The sequence below is a fragment of the Sinocyclocheilus rhinocerous genome, unplaced genomic scaffold, assembly GCF_001515625.1.
Source record: "Sinocyclocheilus rhinocerous isolate Xijiao unplaced genomic scaffold, SAMN03320098_v1.1 scaffold1724, whole genome shotgun sequence".
Lineage (NCBI taxonomy): Eukaryota > Metazoa > Chordata > Actinopteri > Cypriniformes > Cyprinidae > Sinocyclocheilus > Sinocyclocheilus rhinocerous.
In genome coordinates, this window is record NW_015626034.1 from 683,508 (window position 1) to 703,498 (window position 19,991).

A 19,991-nucleotide genomic window follows, 5' to 3' on the forward strand; every position below is an offset into this window, starting at 1 on the left:
CTGTCATTGGCTTGTTTAGTTAACACTCGAAGGTGATTGGGCTCTCGGGCGAGATCCCAATTCGTCAGTCACGACTGACGTAACGTCGAACGTGACTGACTGAAAGGGAACTTGAAATCGCATCATATGACCCCTTTTACATTTGAAACACCTTTGTCCACTAAATAGAAATCATGAGTTCCAACCAACATGCAGGGGGAAAAAATTATAAAAATCTGAAAAGTATACCATAGAGAGGACCAGGGGCCTCATTTATAACCGTTGCGTACGCACAAAACCTGCCCTGAAAGAGGTGTACGCCACTTCCTACGCAAAAGGTGGGATTTATAAAAAAATAACTTGACGGGAAAATGTGCGCACCTGCACGCAAACTCTGACCCATGCGTACAGACTTTTTTTCCTGGAGAAAGAAACGTAATGAAGTAAACAACGATTTTAAACTGTTTTCATATTATCATATACATTTACATTAAATATTCCACTATTTAGATAAGCACTGAAATTACATAAAGTCATTACGCAGAAGTTAAACCAAAATTATATGAATTTAGATATAGCCTATTTGTAGTGGATGCGCTTGATTACTTTTCCTGTGGTATGTTATGTTTTAATGACAGCGAAGAGTGCTATAGGTGCACAATAATTTATCTTTAAAATAAACTGCACATCTCATGTTATGAGAAAATATTTTTAGCGAGAACAATGATCAATGATGCGCACTTACTTCGATATTGTGGCGGACACTGCTGGATTCGGTGGAACAGTCTATTTTCCGGTTTGAATAGGACCAATGATAATAGCTTACTGTACAACCACAGCTGCACGGAAGTGTTGATGTCGTGTGAAGGCATCTCCACAACATTATAAAAAATACCACTGTATTTGAAGGATACAACTTGAAGAAAACACTGCAATAAATATAAGTGTGTAAAACAGAAACCTGGCACATATTTTAAACTGGATTTTTTTTTCTTTTTACTTTTCTTTCTTATGGACACTCTTACTTTGTCAGTGACCTTCAGGCATAGACCAGTTATGCTCTTTCGTTATTTGTGATGATGTTAGAAAGACTTAAAAAGTGACACCTAGCAGTGACAAAACACTGATGATTTTCTCTTGCATATGTTTCAGATGTTCAAATGCATGTGTGCAGTATTATTTATCTCTGTGTATTATTTGAGTTTCAATTTTCATATTGTTCACGCCTTAATCCAGTTTTGAATACCTGTCAAACACTGAATGAAATCCCAAAAGTACATCAGAACAGCCATTTCCGTCTCATTAGTCCAGTGTGATCCATAAATCAGAGGCCAACAGTGTGAACCAGCAGGCGAAGCGAAAGAAAGACACTCCATTATTCTGAGTGTCAGACATCCACCCATCTGATTGTGAGCAGCAATGACATTTCAGATATGTGTGATGACAGCTCTAATGTAGCACATGATGAATGAAAGCTTAAGGAATCCAGGAGAATGATTGTGCTCAGTTTGAGCAATTCTGTGCTCTCCTCATACTGTACTGTTCTGTCTAAGTGAAAGCAATCTGAGGCTGATTGTCAGTTCTAACAGTAGACATTACAGAAATCCCTGTTTAATCAGGCTTAAAGGGTAAGTTCACCCAAAAATGAAAATTAGCCCATAAATTACTCACCCTCAAGTCATCCTAGGTGTATATGACTTTCTTCTTTCAGACGAATCCAGTCAGAGTTAAATTAAAAATGGTCTTTGATCTTTCAAGCTGTTTCATGCCAATCAGTGGGTGTTGAATGCATCTGTCCAAAAGCAGTTAAATAAAATGTGCCCATCCATAAAAAAAAAAGTGTCTCACACGGCTCCGCAGCGCTGAACTCATACGTCATCCGTTTTCACGAGACTCACCGTCGCATGCGCGAACTCTTTCAAGAACTCATACGTCATCTGCCCGGAGCTGCTTCCATGTACAACAGTGAGCGCAAGCTAAACTAAATTGATTATTACGTTTTAAATGAAGTAAACAACAAGCTCTATATCGCATTTGGAAATAACATACCACTTACCCTAAACCTAACCAAACGCAAGCATGAGATAAAGCACTAACTGAAGCAACTATGCCATTTTTGCTTGCTTCTACAAGTCTGTGAGCTCTTTTTATCATAAATCACGTTTTACAAGACTTGGACCCATCCACTCATAATAAAAGTTGTTGGTGATTTACTGCCACTAGTGTTTAGCTAGAAAATGCATTGAATTATGTGTAGAGGTACATTTTTAGAATTGCAAAAATGTAGGTAGAGGCATGTCTTTCCAATAAGCCAATGTAGGTTGGAAGTAAAATTGGATTAAAAAAAGACTTGTGTTAAAATGTTTTGTTTTCTGTATTTAATTGTCAATAAAACACAATGTGGACGACTGATATATGGCCATTGTCAATATATTGGACGATACTTAGCATATTTTAAATATTGGCACTGGCACATAAGTTTTTCTGTTTAGCCAATGTGTCAGAAGTAGGACTTTTATTTTGACAGTGCTGAGAATGCCAGTACTAATTCTCCATCTTCATTAGTTTACTGTCTCTCTTTAACAGTTCTATCTCATAAATTATTAGACAACTGTTAAACAAAGAAAGTAAGTAGTTTATGAAAAAATATTGCGTTTGCTTCTCTTGTGGTAATAGAAAGGCAAACATATTTTCTCATCTGTCTTCTCATTATACTTTCTCGTCTACTGTAAGCATTTAACAAACTTGCATTTATAACACTTAATCACTTAAACCGTCTTTAAACGTCTAATAAATACCAATTACCAGACTGCATAATGCATGTGCTCATATTCATATTTTTAACAATTTATTTGTGAAAAATACTATTAAGATTACAAAATCAAGAAGTTGCCATCTAAAATATGAATCTGTTTAATATATATTGTTTTTACTATCTTTAAATTTCATTGTGTGATGTTATATAGTTCGACCATCAGCCACCCTGCTCTCGAAGATATCAATATCAAAATCAATATGGGTCGACCACTCATTGTTATGTCTAACAATAAGGATCTAAAATCATAAACACCAAATTTAGCCCAAACCACTTAACTCTGTTAATTTTTTTAAATATATATATAGTTTTAGTTTTGTATTAAAATTGAACTGAAAATGTCTGTATAAATGACATTTATAGAATGTTCAAAACGTGATGATCAGTGACGATGTTGTTGTAGTATTTGCATATTCACTTGTAATCTTCTTTCTTACATATATTTGCATACCGAATTATCATTGGTCTTATATTCCTTTCATATATTTAGCCATTTATCCTCATTATCATGTGCACAGTGATTCTTGTGTCGAGTCGACTGAAAACCAAACGGGTGATGAGTGTCAGGACAACAGCAAAGTGAACTAAAACTTTAAGGTGAAAACATTATGCTTTTGCAGCCTTGCGAGAACTGATATTTCCTTTGGGAAATGCAAATTTATCTTTGTTTAAAATGTCTTTTGAAGTCAGGGTTTCAGGGAGTCAGGGAGTACAATTACTGTTTAAAGAAAATGCTGTGCAGTAAACAAAGACTGAGCATTTATGAGTTAGAGCTACATAATTATACTAGGCATGTGTTTTGGTGTATCCCTGTAAGCAGGACGCTGTTCTTTTTTTGTCACAGGGCATGTCAAGACGAGTTTAATTAGCATCATTGCACAGAGTGGAATGAGATCTGTTCCGCAGGAACTACGCAGTCTTCTGACTCACTAATCCAAGCAATTAAATATTCCTTTTTTTTTCAATCATGGTGTGACTGATTAAGATTTTCAGATTCTTAATCAGCTTTGAGTTGAAATTGCTCATTTTTCTTCAGCTTAAAAAATGACAAGTAAGATTTCATTTAGTTTTACATGAGTACATTTCAGTGGATTAAAATTAAGTAAAATCTGCTTAAGTGAATGAATATATCTAATAAAGTTAACTAAATTTAAAACATTTGAATTTATAGATTAACTTTTACTTTTGTCTAATGTAATGATGCTGAAATAACTAATAAATGTACAATAATGAACATTCATATACTCATTTAAGGCACATTTCAAACAGCTCACTCACTGCATACAAACAATCATATAGGTAATATTTACTTGCAAGTAGCTTCTTTTCACACTGTCATATCTGTAAAGGCAAAAGGTCTCATTTGTGAACATTAGTTAATGCATTAACCTTTGTTAATGTTAGCTAATAAAATACTATTGTTCATTGCTTGTTGATGTTAATTCACAGTGAATTAACTAACAGATATGAATTTTGACTTTAAAAATGTGTAAATAAATGTGACATTAACTAAGATTAGTAAAGGCTGTAGAAGTATTTTTATTGTTAGCTCATGTCAACCAATATGAACAAATGAAACCTTATTTCAGATTTTCAGCATAAAATCTTTTCTGCAGTACAAAAGATTTTTATTATGCTTCCTAGATTTCTTTTTCTACTATTCCTTTTCATGCTCTTCTGACCTTTCTTCCTCTGTTTTCATTATCCTTTATTTCTCCCCTCATTCTTGCCTCCCCAACCTTTCTGTGTTCCCTCACAGGCTGTGTGTTAACTTTTGTGAAATCTATGTACTTGAGCAGCACCTGCAGTGCATTGGGCCAGGCAGAATCCTCCAAACTGAGTTCTTTTATCTTAAATGTCGCACATTTACCGGTTTGCTGTCAAACTGTGTGTGGGCGTGGCCGGGTAAACTATGTGCAGATAACTGCCGACAGCCCTCCTAAATCACACTGTCACATTACCTTGTTGCCATGATAGTCCTGTTGACCTTTGTGTTGACACACACACACAGGGTGCTAAGTTACTGCAGATATTACCGATAATCTGAGACTCCATTTTGTGGGTTTTTCACTTTGCTTATCAACCATTTTACCGGTTAAATCTTTATAATTGCTTTATTACAACCTTATTACACTGTGATATTTTGTTGTACTTTTTGGGTGTTGTCTTATCATCTATAATTGCCTGAATAAAGGTAAAAATGTCAAAATTAAATCTAAAAAAGGAAAGGGTAACACTTTCAGTAAGGTTTCAGTTAACATGAACTTAGGGCTGGGCGATATGGCCAAACAAATTATCACATTATTATATTTTTGCTCCAAAGTGAAAGTCGTAGAAACCAGACCATTAATTTTCCTTAACAAAATAAATATCTAAATTGAAAAATTAATTTCTTTGTTTCTGCATGTTCTAATGAGTGATATTGTTTCAAATCAAGAAACAGGTTTGGGTTTCCTGATAATATTAATAATAATTATATCACTTTTTGTCTCTTAGAAATGCACATTTGATTTGAGTTAGGATGCAGAGGTAAATTTTTGTTCATTATCAAAAATCAGTAACATCTGTAAAAATTGTAGCAACCTAAGTTTTATATGGTTACATTTATTCTGACCAAGTTTTTATTTATTTAGCTGTCTCGTTGCACACAGCGTTTCTCCTGTTTTTCTTTAAACTAGTTTAAATCACCGAGTCATTTGTGTTCATCGCTGAATTCAAGCGCTTCACATTGGATCTCACAGCGCTGCATAATGCTCGCGTGACCGAGTAAACGCATCTGCTCTAGTGAGCTCGCGCCAGCCGTTTGAACTTTGATCTGAGCAGATAAATATGGAAAAAGGTCAGGCCTTCCATAGATAAACGGTCCGTGTGGCGCGATTTAAATGAGTCGCGCGGTTTCGTTCCGCTTTTGGCGCATAAACATTATATCGAACATTTATCGAACTCTTCATATCGTTTTATCGAGGAAAATTATATCTTCAGACATGTGCAGTAGTTTTGTCCATCAGGCCTGTCATTGTCTGTCTGAGTGACTCTGACTAGCTGCTTTGTGGCCATCCTGAACCCAGAATTTGTGGAGGACATGGCATGTGCTTTAAAGATGTTTTATACCACACACAAAGGTGGACCAGAATGGGTCACAGATGTGACTTAAAGATTTTATTTAAATCATAACTGCTTTGAAAAAAAAATTTTTCTGAAAGTAATTTTCAGATGCAACGGGGGAAAAAACTGGATAAACACAAACATGAAACTTGTAAATAAAATAATTTGATATATAGCCTATGTACAATTTAATAACATATAGCCTAGTTTGATATATGAATTGGGTGTTCGTCAAAGATTGCATGCAGTCGGAGATTTCCGTGTTTACAGCTCCGTAAAATAACCTACTGGAAGCTCCGTAGTTTTGCTGTATAGGCCTATATATAAAACTATTAAAATTACAAACACACAATAACATTTTAAGTTACTTCCATTTCTGAAAAAAAGAATGTAGGCCTAGTAATTGATGTTATTAATATACACGCCTGATTTTTGTTTTAATTATCCATCGTACATTAAAAAAAAAAAACATTTGCAATCAAGACTGAAAAAAGCCAGAAGTGAATGTAAACCAGATTTGGCCCAGACTCTGTTGCTATCTGTGAAGCCAAGCATAAGAATAGCCTACTAATGTACATTTGTTAACCCACAGTAACACATTTTAACAGATTAATCGCATATTTTCGTTTGCTGCATGCTTTTAAAAACACAATAAATTTTTTTTTTTTTTGAGGAAAATAAAAAAAGATACGTCTCGTATAAGTTGCATTTTCAGAAATAATAACGGCAGGCCTAATAATGTTATAATGTACCAACATTATGAACACTATATGATATTTTAGTTCCCCTCACTTTACAACAAATAATTTAAATGTAACCGTATCAGAACAGAATAAGAATTTTAAAATACAGTGGGTACGGAAAGTATTCAGACCCCCTTAAATTTTTCACTCTTTGTTATATTGCAGCCATTTGCTAAAATCATTTAAGTTAATTTTTTTTCCTCATTAATGTACACACAGCACCCCATATTGACAGAAAATAATAGCTGAAAGCGGACTCAGTAGATATGTTTACATGGAGCCTTGTATTACGAATGCAATCAATTTAAAAGTCCAATCTGAATGAAAATGCTCAAAGTAAATGCCTCGGTCAGAATAAAAATGCCCAAACCAATTGGAATTTCAATCGGGTTGAGAGGGGTGGAATAAACCTTTTCTAATCTGTTCATTGGGACATGTAAACACTTGATCGGATTGAAATGGTGAAATGACACATGACAAATTGGAACGAGCTGATGTAGTTGTTGCTGTTGTTGAATATATTAAATGACTGTCGCGTCAATCTAAAATTCCCTTTCCACTCATCTTCTGTAAAGATGTGTAGGATAACGTTGTGCCACAAGTTGCAGACGTCTTGTTTTAGGTGAGGGAATGGAAGTTTTTAATGCTTGATTAATATAAGCATCACTGCACAAATATTCATGTGCTTGTCGTCTCCTAATTAGTACCTGAAATAGATAAATATTAAGACTGCTTTTTAAAACAAATAAAATGAGGATGTTTAATATGCGAAATCAGCGGGGAACTCTGTATATTCGTGCAGTGTGCTCTTGTCAAAAGATTAAATCTGATTTGAAGCTTGTGACATATGAACACGCACATCAACCCGATCACTTTATTTAGAGTTCATGTAAACACTATGTTTGGATTCATCAGTCAGAATGAATTCATTCTTTTTGAAACAAAAACTGTCCATGTAAACGTGGCTAGTGAGGCATTTACCGCTTCTATGAGATCTTCTTCTAAACAGTTAAACACACTTTTGAAGAAAGATGTTTGGAGTGTGTCAGGGGAGTAGGTTGATGTTTAAAGATGCTAAAGGCTTTACCATCAGTTGCCTCGAAATGAGACACAGTGACTCATTTCTGAAGTTGTTGTGGCCGGTTCTGTCTGACATCAGCGCAATGCGAGGACGTGCTGATCTCCTGTCAGGTATTATTGATCTTCCAAGAAAAAAAGGAAGCAAACTAATTGCATTTGGTTTCAGAGAGCAGCTCACTGGGAATGTTACTTGAGGGGTTTGTTAGTCTCTCTACAGTAGCAAAAAGAGTACAAGCGTTGTTTAAGTTGCCGCTCATAATGTTTAAAAAGGCCTGTCTAGCAGTGTCTAGTTGCACATTGAAAGCATGAAGGTTGACTTTTTAGAATTTAATGGAGTACAAGTTTTGTTTTCCACCACATGCGCTCAGCTTTTCTGTATTTTCTTTTCTTAGAACTGCTGTTGTGCTTTCACCAGAGCAATATCATCAATAACAATTTTTAACTTTTGAATCGAAGGACTCAAGGAGAAAAGCAACACTGTCTGCAGATATGCTTGATGTCATTTAAGTATGCTTTTTTTTTGACAGAGACAGCTCTAGCTTTAATGGGAGGAGAGATCAACATATTAAAGAAAATACAGAAATTATCAGCTACATCCTGAATAACATTGGATGAAATGTTTAGACCCTTAATGATCAATAAATCTAGATTCTGTCCACGATTGTGGAACAGTTCTGAGTTCTTTTCATGTATTAGATTATAAGCATTATAAATGTGAATGTTAAAATCAGATAATGTGAAATCATCAATAAAGACTGAAGAATATTTCAGAGACCTGTAAATAATGCATGGAGCACCATTTAATGCTGTACTCGCATACTCAAAGGACATGTATTCAACAAATGACACTTGCTTGCATTGATAGTCATCTTTAAATAGAGCAGATATGCCTCCACCTCTTCAAATAGCTCTTCAGACTCTTATAAAAGAAAAGTTAGGAGGGGCTGTTTCATTGCGGACTCTTGCATTGCAGCTTTTATATTTTAGAAACTTAAAATCCATATTGTTTGTGTTGATGACGTCATTGACTAGAAGTGATTTATTTTTAAGTGAGTGGATGTTTAAAACTGCTAACTTAACAGTATCTGTTTTTAATAGGCAGTAGATTAGATGGGGTTGCTATAAGATTTGAGAAGGCCTTAGACCAGGGCTCTCCAACCCTGCTCCCTGAGAGCTACTATTCTGCACATTTCAGCTCCAACCCCAATCAAACACACCTGAACCAGCTAATCAAGGTGTTCATGGTTACTTGATAATTACAGACAGGTGTGTTGGAGCAGGGTTGGAACTGAAGTCTGCAGAATTGTAGCCATCCAGGAGCAGGGTTGGAGATCCCTGCCTTAGACATTTTATCACTTAACAAATCAGATATAGAGAAAGCAATAGGAACACTAGGTTCCCACTTGTTCTGTAAACATTTGAGAAAGTTGCTGTTATCATAGCTCACACATATCACTGAGAGCTGTTATCAGTTGTTTGTTGTTCACCTACAGCGGATGGAGAATGACGTGGGGCCTGGTGTTGTGGTAGAGGCCAGAGAGATCTCACAGGGGTAGAGCAAGAGCAACCCATAGGCTTTAGTGGTTGCGGAGTTCATCGCTTTTAGTTTGATATCTGGGGGCTTGCAGCAAAAGAGTGGGAGAGTTTGGTTCCAACATACACCAGTTCCTCTATTTTTTCTTAGGAACTCAGAAGTGGAGATGCTGGAGAGAGGGATAACATGTCTGCTATGAGTGACTGTGGCTCTGGTGTCATCTGAGGCTGAAAGATGTTACCCTGGCTTCCTTCCCAAAAGTTCATCTTTGGGTGCAGAATCTTGGAGCAGTTCTAGTTCGTAACTATGTGTTCGTCTATAGTTCGTCTCTCTATGGGCAGGGCTCAGCTGGGATTGTGTCCGTAAGCAGTGGTTGTTATGGCTGTTATCATCGTCCTTGTTGCATATGTCAATCACATGTCCATTCAGGTACTGATGTGAAGTCCTGTGGTCATTCAGACACTCACCAGCTGTGTTTGTGCCATTTTGGTGCAGTGGACTATACTGCTAAAGGATGGTTGAGGGAGAAGTAGATATTTTGTCCTTTAGCACTCTTGCACCAAGTTTGTTTGGGTGGAGGACATCTGATTTAAAAAGTTGTCTTTGGGTCCAGAAAATGTCAATTACATTCATTCCTCTCATGTTGCATGTTCTTCTAAGTTTTACTCCCTCTTGTTGGGAGTGGTCCATTGATAAACAACTGAATTTCCAGTCTTCCAAATGGTTCAGAGAGTTCATTGAAATCCCTCAGAATTCTGACTGCTCTTTCCGAATATCATTCTTCCCCATATGAATAATAACCTGCTTTGCAGTCTTGTGCTTCTTCAGAATGTTCTGAAGTTCCAGTTACATCAAAAATGGTTTCTTGAGGAAAGCAGTATGCAGTTGTCACTTAGGCTACGTTCACACTGTGAGCCTTAGTGCTCAATTCCGATTTTTTTTCTCTGATCTGATTTTGTTGTGCAGCTGTTCACATTGTTGTTTTAAATGTGGCCACTATCAGTTTTACAGTGTGAACAGATCATGGTTCTGAACTGACCCGCATAAGAACAATACGAACAGGGTTTCCAGGTTTACACAACAAAATCTGCCCAATTGCTTCTCAAAACTAGTCCAAAACTAGCACAACCATGTTCAGGGGGATAAATATTGCGTTAGTGGGGTCGCGTCCACCCACGAAGTTGAAAAACATCTCGCGGCAACAGTAGAAAAGTAGCCTAATTCCGTGGGGAAACTGTGGATTTGGCAACACTAGTGCAGCGCGCTGTCATACGGATGTAAACACAGAGGACATAAAGTAAGCGATTATGCGTTTATTTATAGTGTGATCTGCTGCTGAATCCGCTGAAATTATGTGCAGGCAATATGAAAAATAAAGACAAGGATGTGACAAAAGACAGCAGAGTTTTGAAGCATTTATGTTACGAGCCCTCATGTTTTGTTTGTATATAGAGTTGTAATACTTATGAGTTCTGACACATTACACTTCCCCACTGATTACCTTTCACAACTGTCTTGATTTATGCCATCAGTTAGTGTGGTCATCAGTTACTGTTTGTTTCTCTATACTCAGAATAACCTGTCAAGGAGCACAAGATTCACAGGACTCACCAGCTGTATGCTGAGGGGGTCCATGATGAAGCTTTCCTGTGTGTTCTGGCAGGACTGCGAGTAACTTTTGTTTTAAGAACTGCAATCTTTTATAGAAGTCTTTGGCAGTTTGTGCAGAAAGTAGTTTCTGAACCAGATGGAGGTATTCCGTCTGAATATAGGCAGCTATGTTGTCTTGTCTCAGGAATGAGGCCCATACAGAAGTGTAATATGTGACATTTATTGTTGAAGCTTAAGGATCTGGATGAAATATTCAGAAAGATATCAGACCACAACTCTGACTAGTGATGCATGGAATTAAACCACACCATGCTGGTTTGCCTGGCCAGAGGAGAACTGGACCCCTGACTGAACCTGGTTTCTCTCAAGGTTTTTTCTCCATTTCTGTCACCGATGGTGTTGGGTTCCTTGCCACTGTTGCCTTTTGGCTTGCTTAGTTGGGGGCACCTAATATTTGGCAGTATTGCACAGACACTGTTGGATGAGAACTGAACTGAACTGAGCTGGATGATGACATCACTGTTCTGAGCTGCTTTATAGATTAATTAAACTCATTCCATAATTGACCCTACGCTAAGACCCCCACCCCTTTGTTACTGTTGCTACAAACCATGGTGCTCTAGATCTAACCATATGTATAGATAGATGCCCTATTAACGGCTCTTTCTATGGGCCGCTATACTTAAGCCATCCGCCATATTTGAGCAGTCAAAGACGTCCATGAACACTCGAGAGCAAGTTGCCAGTGCATCTGCACTGCAACTGTGGTTATACACATGTATGTATATTTATATCTTCAGTAGACTTCAGAAGATGCTTTTGCTAAACTAACACAATACAACAAGACGACGTCTGTAGCTAACAAGGCATTTAAAAGGTACTTTTAAAAAACACAAACCAACATATTCTTACCTGTGAAATGTTATCAAGTTTCTTCAGGAATTTATATTTAGGCAGTTTTTACAACCAAATGCTGCACAGTGTTGTTGCATCTTGAAACTCGTTGATTGTTATTGTGAGTGACAACATGGACCGTTCCAAGATGGCAGACACGTCAATGTGTCTGGGGCCTCATTTATAAAATGTTGTGCAGAAACCATCCTAAATTTGATCTTACAGTAATCTCTCAAATATGCCTACGTGTGATTCATAGAATGAACCTACGCACAGAAAACACATATACACCTCTCTTTCAGATAAAATCTATCCGAAATCTATGAATCGCAAATGATCCTGAACTTGTACACAACTGAAAGGTTTCAGCTCTCTGCCTTGTAAACGACTCCTAATTAATGTCATTACCATATAAAAGATCACCAGTCATCGTCCAAATCCTTTAATTTAGAACAGCGAGCTGCAAGACCAGCTTACATTTTCAAAAACCTGCAGTACTCTGACAAGAAATAGTATGTACGTCTGCACTTTTCCACGTCAAAGGCAGTTTTTACAAATATGAGTGTTGATGTGAATATAAGTGTACACACACTCTAAGATCAAACCTGAGCATACGCACACTTTATAAATGAGGCCCCTGAAGCGGTCAAATGTGGCATCTATACATATCTATGGCTCTGACGACACACATCATGTTCTTACGCAGTGAAAAATACATCGCGGAGCAAAGAGGTCGCTGACAATGTGCCAGCAGACAGAGCAGGTTGCTTTTGGCATCACTTCCTTTTTGATATTATATTTATTCTTTTTAAACACATTGTTCTGATAAATGTCCTTACAACATTTCAGCCGATTATTAATTATGAATGTTATGTTTATTGAGTTGGCTCATGCGGTTTGTTTACCACTTCAGAAATGTGACGTAATTCCCAGTAAGGGAGCAGAGTGAGTATCAGTGCTCCCTAATATTTGCTGTGCATTCCAGTATACGTTCCAGTGCACTGGAAGGATTTCGCGATTGAGACAGCCCTTAAAATGGCTGGCTCCCTAATCAGTGCCCTGACTACTGAACTAGGGAGCTGATTGAGATGCACACCTACTCTCCTCTCTGGTTTGTTTGTCGGACAAAATGGCATATTAGGTGTTATGATATATCTATATATCTTTTACATTTACTTATAAAATAAAAAAGCAAGAGAGCCAAGCACAGAGCAGTGAGAAAGTGTGTCCAAACAACAGCTAAACATAAAGCAATGTAGACACTTGCCATATTAATACAGAATTCATTTACAGTCAGAAATAGCCTTCATGTTGGGCTCATCCCATTTTAAATGTTAAAGTCTGAACTGTCCATTTTATACTATCATTTAACAGGCAGGTTTAAATGTAGCATTTAATTGCCTTGACAGTCTCTTATGGTTCTCATCAACAGTTGTGAAGTAGTCACAATTCTGCCTCGGGAAAGCGTTGGTCGGCGTCCTCTCAATGCCTGATTGAATCAGACCCTTTTACCCTATATTAATGAGTGCACCTGCACATCGTGCAATATAATGTGACAGTATAATGTCATTAGAGATAATTAGATCTGCTGACTGTTTGGTTGGACATAATCAGACTAAAGTGTGTTCAAACACACTGAGTGGACTTTAAATGTAGCCCCGATGAACAAGGTGCCAAGATGCAGCTCTAAAAAACAAAAGCATATCTGAAACACTAAATGCCGTGTTGTCATAGTCCATTCTGCTCTTTTATTAACTAACAGTCTCAGTTCCTAATGACTCAAAGTTTACTTTGTAGTAGTTTAATTGGAACTGAAAGCTTGGAGGCATTTAAAAATGTTTACCTAATAATACCCCAATCCTTTCAGGATTTGCTTGACTTATTTACTTATGGAGGATGGGAATCAAATGCAGCTGGGCTTGGTAGCAGTCAGAATTGTGCTGCAGGCTTGATTCTTTGTATGTCGTTTAATACAGTCGTTAATTAAGCCGTATACTGTCATTCTAATCGTGATAATTCCTCTCTGGTTAATTTGATTCAAAAAGCTTCAAAAAGCTTGTGTGGATTTGATATTTGATTAGTAAATCTGGATTGAGTTTTTTGAGATTACTGAATCTTATGTTCACATGTATTGTTACTTAGCAAAACAGTGATTCATAAACAATAAAAGAGAAATGGGATGACATTATAAATGGGATGACGTGTATATATATATATATATACAGGTGCATCTCAATAAATTAGAATGTCGTGGAAAAGTTCACTTATTTCAGTAATTCAACTCAAATTGTGAAACTCGTGTATTAAATAAATTCAATGCACACAGACTGAAGTAGTTTAAGTCTTTGGTTCTTTTAATTGTGATGATTTTGGCTCACATTTAACAAAAACCCACCAATTAACTATCTCAACAAATTAGAATACTTCATAAGACCAATAAAAAAAAAAACATTTTTAGTGAATTGTTGACCTTCTGGAAAGTATGTTCATTTACTGTACATGTACTCAATAACTTGGTAGGGTCTCCTTCTGCTTTAATTACTGCCTCAATTCGGCGTCGCATGGAGGTGATCAGGTTGTGGCACTGCCCGTTTACCAATAAATTTTGGAGCACTTCATGCTTCCTTCTGCTGAGCAGCTTTTTGAAGATGCTGATTTCATTTTCTAGCAGGATTTGGCACCTGCCCACACTGCCAAAAGCACCAAAAGTTGGTTAAATGACCATGGTGTTGGTGTGCTTGACTGGCCAGCAAACTCACCAGACCTGAACCCCATAGAGAATCTATGGGGTATTGTCAAGAGGAAAATGAGAAACAAGAGACCAAAAAATGCAGATGAGCTGAAGGCCACTGTCAAAGAAACCTGGGCTTCCATACCACCTCCATGCCACGCTGAATTGAGGCAGTAATTAAAGCAAAAGGAGCCCCTACCAAGTATTGAGTACATGTACAGTAAATGAACATACTTTCCAGAAGGTCAACAATTCACTAAAAATGTTTTTTTTATTGGTCTTCTGAAGTATTCTAATTTGTTGAGATAGTGAATTGGTGGGTTTTTGTTAAATGTGAGCCAACATCATCACAATTAAAAGAACCAAAGACTTAAACTACTTCAGTCTGTGTGCATTGAATTTATTTAATACACGAGTTTCACAATTTGAGTTGAATTACTGAAATAAATGAACTTTTCCACGACATTCTAATTTGGTTTCGGTACAACAGGAGGAAAAAAAACTAAACATATATATACATATATATATATAAATTTTTTTGAGGTGCCAAATATGAAATAATTATATAAAAATCTGAATATATACATGTAAATTGTGAATATATAGTTATAAGGCTGAACATATTATGTCATGTCTGAATATATACATAGAAGTAAATCTGAATATATAGTTATAAGTCTGAATATATAAATGTAAATGTGAATATATACTTATAATTCTGAATATATAAATGTAAATCTGAATATATAGTTATAAGTCTGAATATATTAATGTAAATCTGAATATATAGTTAAAAGTCTGAATAAATAGAGGTAAATCTGAAAATATAGTTGTAAAGTTTGAATATTTAAATGTAACTTGTGAATTTATGTTTATTATTCTAATGATATAATAGTAAATCACAATGTATGTTTTAGACTTCTTTTATATTTTCTTTAAATAAATTCAATTACAATTAAAATTTTCTTAGGGATAAAAATCTACCTCTAAACTATAGGGAACCCTTTTACATTACTATAAGGTTTATTAAGGTACAATTTACAACAGAGCCCAAAATTCAATTACTATTTATTTTTAACTATAATAACACTCAAATTAAAAATGTGTATGCAAACATGTAAATTGCACACAATGCAGTTTTTAAATTAACTTCTAAAGTATACAATTTCTATTTGTTGTTGAAATATAATCATTGACACAGTCATGACTGTTGACTCATAACTTGACTCATAATTTGTTTCATAAAAAATATTTTATATAATATCAATTATATAATATATAAATATATCACTAACAGGTGAAGTAAACTATAATGTCTAATATTTCTCAAAATGCTCTTCTCTAGACTTAATTTCTCTAGCAAATAACAAGCTGGAGACACTGATGACTTGCCTGAGGTAAATGAAATGCTACGTGACTTTTTGTTTACAAGTGGTTTTATTGGCGTCTTTCCGCAATTGAAACACTGATTGAGCGATTACATGAGATGTTCATTCATGTTTATTTCACGTTAAAACTAGTAGTAAAAAGGAAGGGATGATTGCGCTTGCTCATGCTCTGTGCTGCCGTTAGAACTGAGGCTTCTATACAGCGATCTGTCACGCCACATCAAAGAGTGCCAAAACGGCATTCATCATTTGAATTTCCTGAAAAAATTGACATAATTTGAAAGATGAGACTTTGTTTCTCATCAAAAGTAACAATAATAATTGGAAGTTTCCAATGAAGTTACGCTCATGCAGTGGTTAAACCAACGCTGTATTTGTTCGGTACACATGCGTACCGAACCAAAAGACCCTATATAGCCCTAAATAAAAAGACCCTAAATAGCCTACATGTACCGTTAAACCCCTAGTGTATATAACATCAGCTTTTGTCAAGCCATTTCACTCACTATCTTATGGAAGCTTAGTTCAGTCATCGAATAAAAATATAAAAAAGGTAATTATGATCTCACAATTATGACTTTTTATCTTGAGATTCCGAGTTTTATCTCATAAGTTATAAAGTCACAATTGTGAGTTTGTCTCATAATTCTGACTTTTTACTCGTTTATTTCATGTTAAAACTAGTAGTAAAAAGGAAGGGATGATTGCGCTTGCTCATGCTCTGTGCTGCCGTTAGAACTGAGGCTTCTATACAGCGATCTGTCACGCCACATCAAAGAGCGCCAATATGGCATGTCTAAATTTCCTGAAAAAATTTTATGACTTGTTCGGTATACATGCGTACCGAACAGAAAGATCCTTTCCGAAAAATGAAAGTTAATATATTCAATTATGTTATTTAATAATGTTAATTAAAGAAGTCATCAGATGCGACATGCACTTTTACAAGCTGTTTGAACTGAAATGTGTGTTGGCAGTGTGTGTACACAACCACCCTAAAATGATAAAAATCCACCCAGTGTTTTTTTTAAAAATCTCGTTAAATCATTTCCCCTTTCTTAAATCAAGCCCATCTCAGATGCCTGTCTGTGTGACGTCACAAAAACAGGCCCCTCCCACGATAGTTTGATTGACAGTAGCGTTTCAGCACAGACTGGACTGGCGTCTTACCTTAGCTCCGCCCTGAGTGAGCTGTCATCAGTTCGCCATTGTTTCACCGCTGGAGCAGATGTAGACAAGAATGGCTCCATAGCGATTGAGGTGTTTTGTTGTTGGATGTAATAATGAACATAGCAGTCATCATTTACTCCCTACATCTGAGCCACTGAAGACGCAGTGGATTACCTTTGTTTCTTGAAGGGAATGCGCCCCCGATCTACCTAAATGCATCTATGTTCGCGCGAATCATTCGTGATCCAGCTTCACCTCTGGAAGAAGTGAGTGTAAAGTTTTTTAATGAATCTTTGCAAATCGCCTTTCCTAATAATGTGCTAATTAGCAAGTTTATTTGATGAATTTAATTGTTGCTATTTGTTTGACTGTTTTTTTTAGCATCTTGTGCCATGAGCATTGCAACATGTTAAGTTAAAAATACTTCTACTAAACTGTCTTGAGTTGTGGTTCATTCCATTGTGCTAGCTTCTTTGCACTTGTTACCATGGCCCTGGTGGTAGGTACTGTACTGCACCATCCATTCAGACGGCCATTCAGAACTGTGTATTGTGACAAAATAAATTTGTTGATGTCATTTTCCTTCAGCTACAATATAGACCTTTGGATAAACCCGAAACCTGTCTACAGTGATACAGGGCTACCTTAGGATTGACAGATTGAGTAGTCCTCACCTACTAGTTTATTTAGAAAATATGTAGTTTTATATATCCATATTAAAAGAGTTGCCACTGATCCACTGATGTGTGAAAAAAGGTAATAAAAGAGTATAAAAAGAGTAGTTGACACATCTTGACTCATCTGAAGCATGATGTTATGTGTACATGTAATTTATTTATATGTTGAAATGTATTGGACAACAGTATTGACCCCTATTTCAACTCTAATCCCTTATTTCATACTGGAGGCACAAAGGTATTAGTTTTGATTAGTTCTTCAGTTTACTGTTTTCATTCTGAATGCTCGCTGAGGATTTCTGAGATGTGCTTATCTTTTCATTTATTTGTTATTTTGCTCGGCTGCACAAAGTCGCTCTGCATAATTTTAATAAATAAATTCTGTATCGACTCCCCTAGCACCTATCTGACATATTACCACATGCTTATGGTATTAGGAAATCCATTTCCTCTTTTTTAGCAGCCACTGTAATTTCAGCTCTTTGTAAAATTTGGCTGAATGTCAGCAAAATAGCAGAAATGACCTCCCATTATCCAGAGAGTGCTTCCTGAGGCGCCGCCGTTTGTGTATTCTTGGGAAAGTTCTGTTGAATCAACCGTGTGTCGGGATGGATGGCTTTATAGTCCATGAATTCAAGCGCTGCCGGAAAACTGTATGAATAGGGTGAGGGAATAAAAGTCCTAATGCATGCAAAAGGACTCATCATTCATCGGCTATTATCACAGATCCTGGAGCCTTTGAAAGAGACATTACCCAGATGGGATGTGAGCAGAATTCAAATATTGAAATTGTTCATTATTTTGCTCACTCATATTCCTCCCTGCAGCAAATGGAGCTACGCCCAGATTAGATTTGTAGTTCAACAAAGTCAATTTAGCCCTTGAAGATTGATTTTAGATCTAAAAACGTCAATTCTTGCTGTCTCCGTAAAGTAATTTTTTTGTTTTGATGTGTAAATGATAGGAGGAAGACATTTAGCTCACGTTGAACACATACAGAACAGAAGCCTGCAGTGTGACAGATTCCGCCTAAAACTGTTTTAAACAGAATTTTACTTGTTTTATACTTTAGAAAACTTAAAAGAAAGGGTGACCTGTTATATGACCTGAATTATGCATTCATAAATATGTAACCAAATTTATCACATGTAATTTTAACTGTTATGCATCAGCTACTCGCAAGCAAAAATTAATTAACTTAAGTGTAATTTTTTCTTGTTTATTCAAGTGCAGATAAATGAATTAGAATGAGATGCACCAGAATAGCAATGCGATTGTTTCTTTTGCCAGATGTTGCCTTAAATAACAATAAGTCACACACCCTACAAGATACACAAGTTACTCAATAAATTCATAAAAACACATATCATGTGAGATTATAATGGCAATCGCTAATCAATTTTAAATCTTTTTACCATATTAAACTGTAAATTAAGATAAGTGGATTACTATTTGAGCCTATTTCAGGTTATTGAAAAATAATAAGGAATGATCTTTGATATGAATTGATCTTAGCATGCCTTAATGCAAAAATCTGCACATAAATGAAATTAATCTGCTTAACTTTGCAATAAATCAAATCCAGAAATATTTCTCCTTACTTTAAATGCACAAGCTATCCTCAGATGAGCTGAAACTGACATTAAAGACATTAGATCTATTTCCAACCATGAAAGATGGTAAAATCGCGCAATGCTGTTTCTCTGAGCTGATAGAGATCAGAGCATAAGGCTTTAGCTTGTCATAGATTAATGAATATTTCTACAGATGAAATCTGTTCAGTAAGCAGTCCAAAGTGGAAAGAGTGAGTAGCGTGATAAATTAGTTCATGCTTCGACTCGTCATATTAAACTTTTTGAAATTCTCCTTGTACAGAAACTCAGTCAAGACTGTGAATGTACTAACATTTGAGGTCACCTTATTCGTACATGTATTTCTTTTGAGGCTGTTCATTCACTGCTGAGACTGAGCTATTATGACTCATAAAGAGCTCTAGCTACTGAAACTTTATGGAGCACTATTTACAGAATGCACAAACAAAACTTATGTCTGCCTAGGTTTCCTTTGAGAATGTGGTGAGGGTTCAAAACATCCAGGAATATGCCATTGCATGAAGCATGGTGTTTTGATGAATGTATCTCTTGCATGAAAGCATCCCTTATGGCTAACGTAACTGTTTTTGCAAAGTGGGCCAAGACATCCATCAAGATTTACTCAAGTGGCTCCATACAGTATGTGCCATCGCCTCAAAATGACAGAGGCCT

General features: G+C 36.2%; 1 protein-coding gene and 1 long non-coding RNA gene across 3 annotated transcripts in view; both read left to right on the forward strand.

Moving 5' to 3' along the window:
• LOC107708699 (uncharacterized) overlaps positions 1-14,230 on the forward strand; it is a 15,300-nt gene extending 1,070 nt beyond the window's left edge. Inside the window, exons 2-3 of the long non-coding RNA XR_001636392.1 lie at positions 1,756-1,760; positions 14,220-14,230. This is a non-coding gene — a long non-coding RNA (uncharacterized LOC107708699). The remainder of the gene's footprint in view (positions 1-1,755; positions 1,761-14,219) is intronic.
• Positions 1-19,991, forward strand: part of st6galnac3 (ST6 (alpha-N-acetyl-neuraminyl-2,3-beta-galactosyl-1,3)-N-acetylgalactosaminide alpha-2,6-sialyltransferase 3) — a 129,353-nt gene that overhangs the window by 92,560 nt on the left and 16,802 nt on the right. The gene's annotated exons all lie outside the window — the stretch shown is intronic.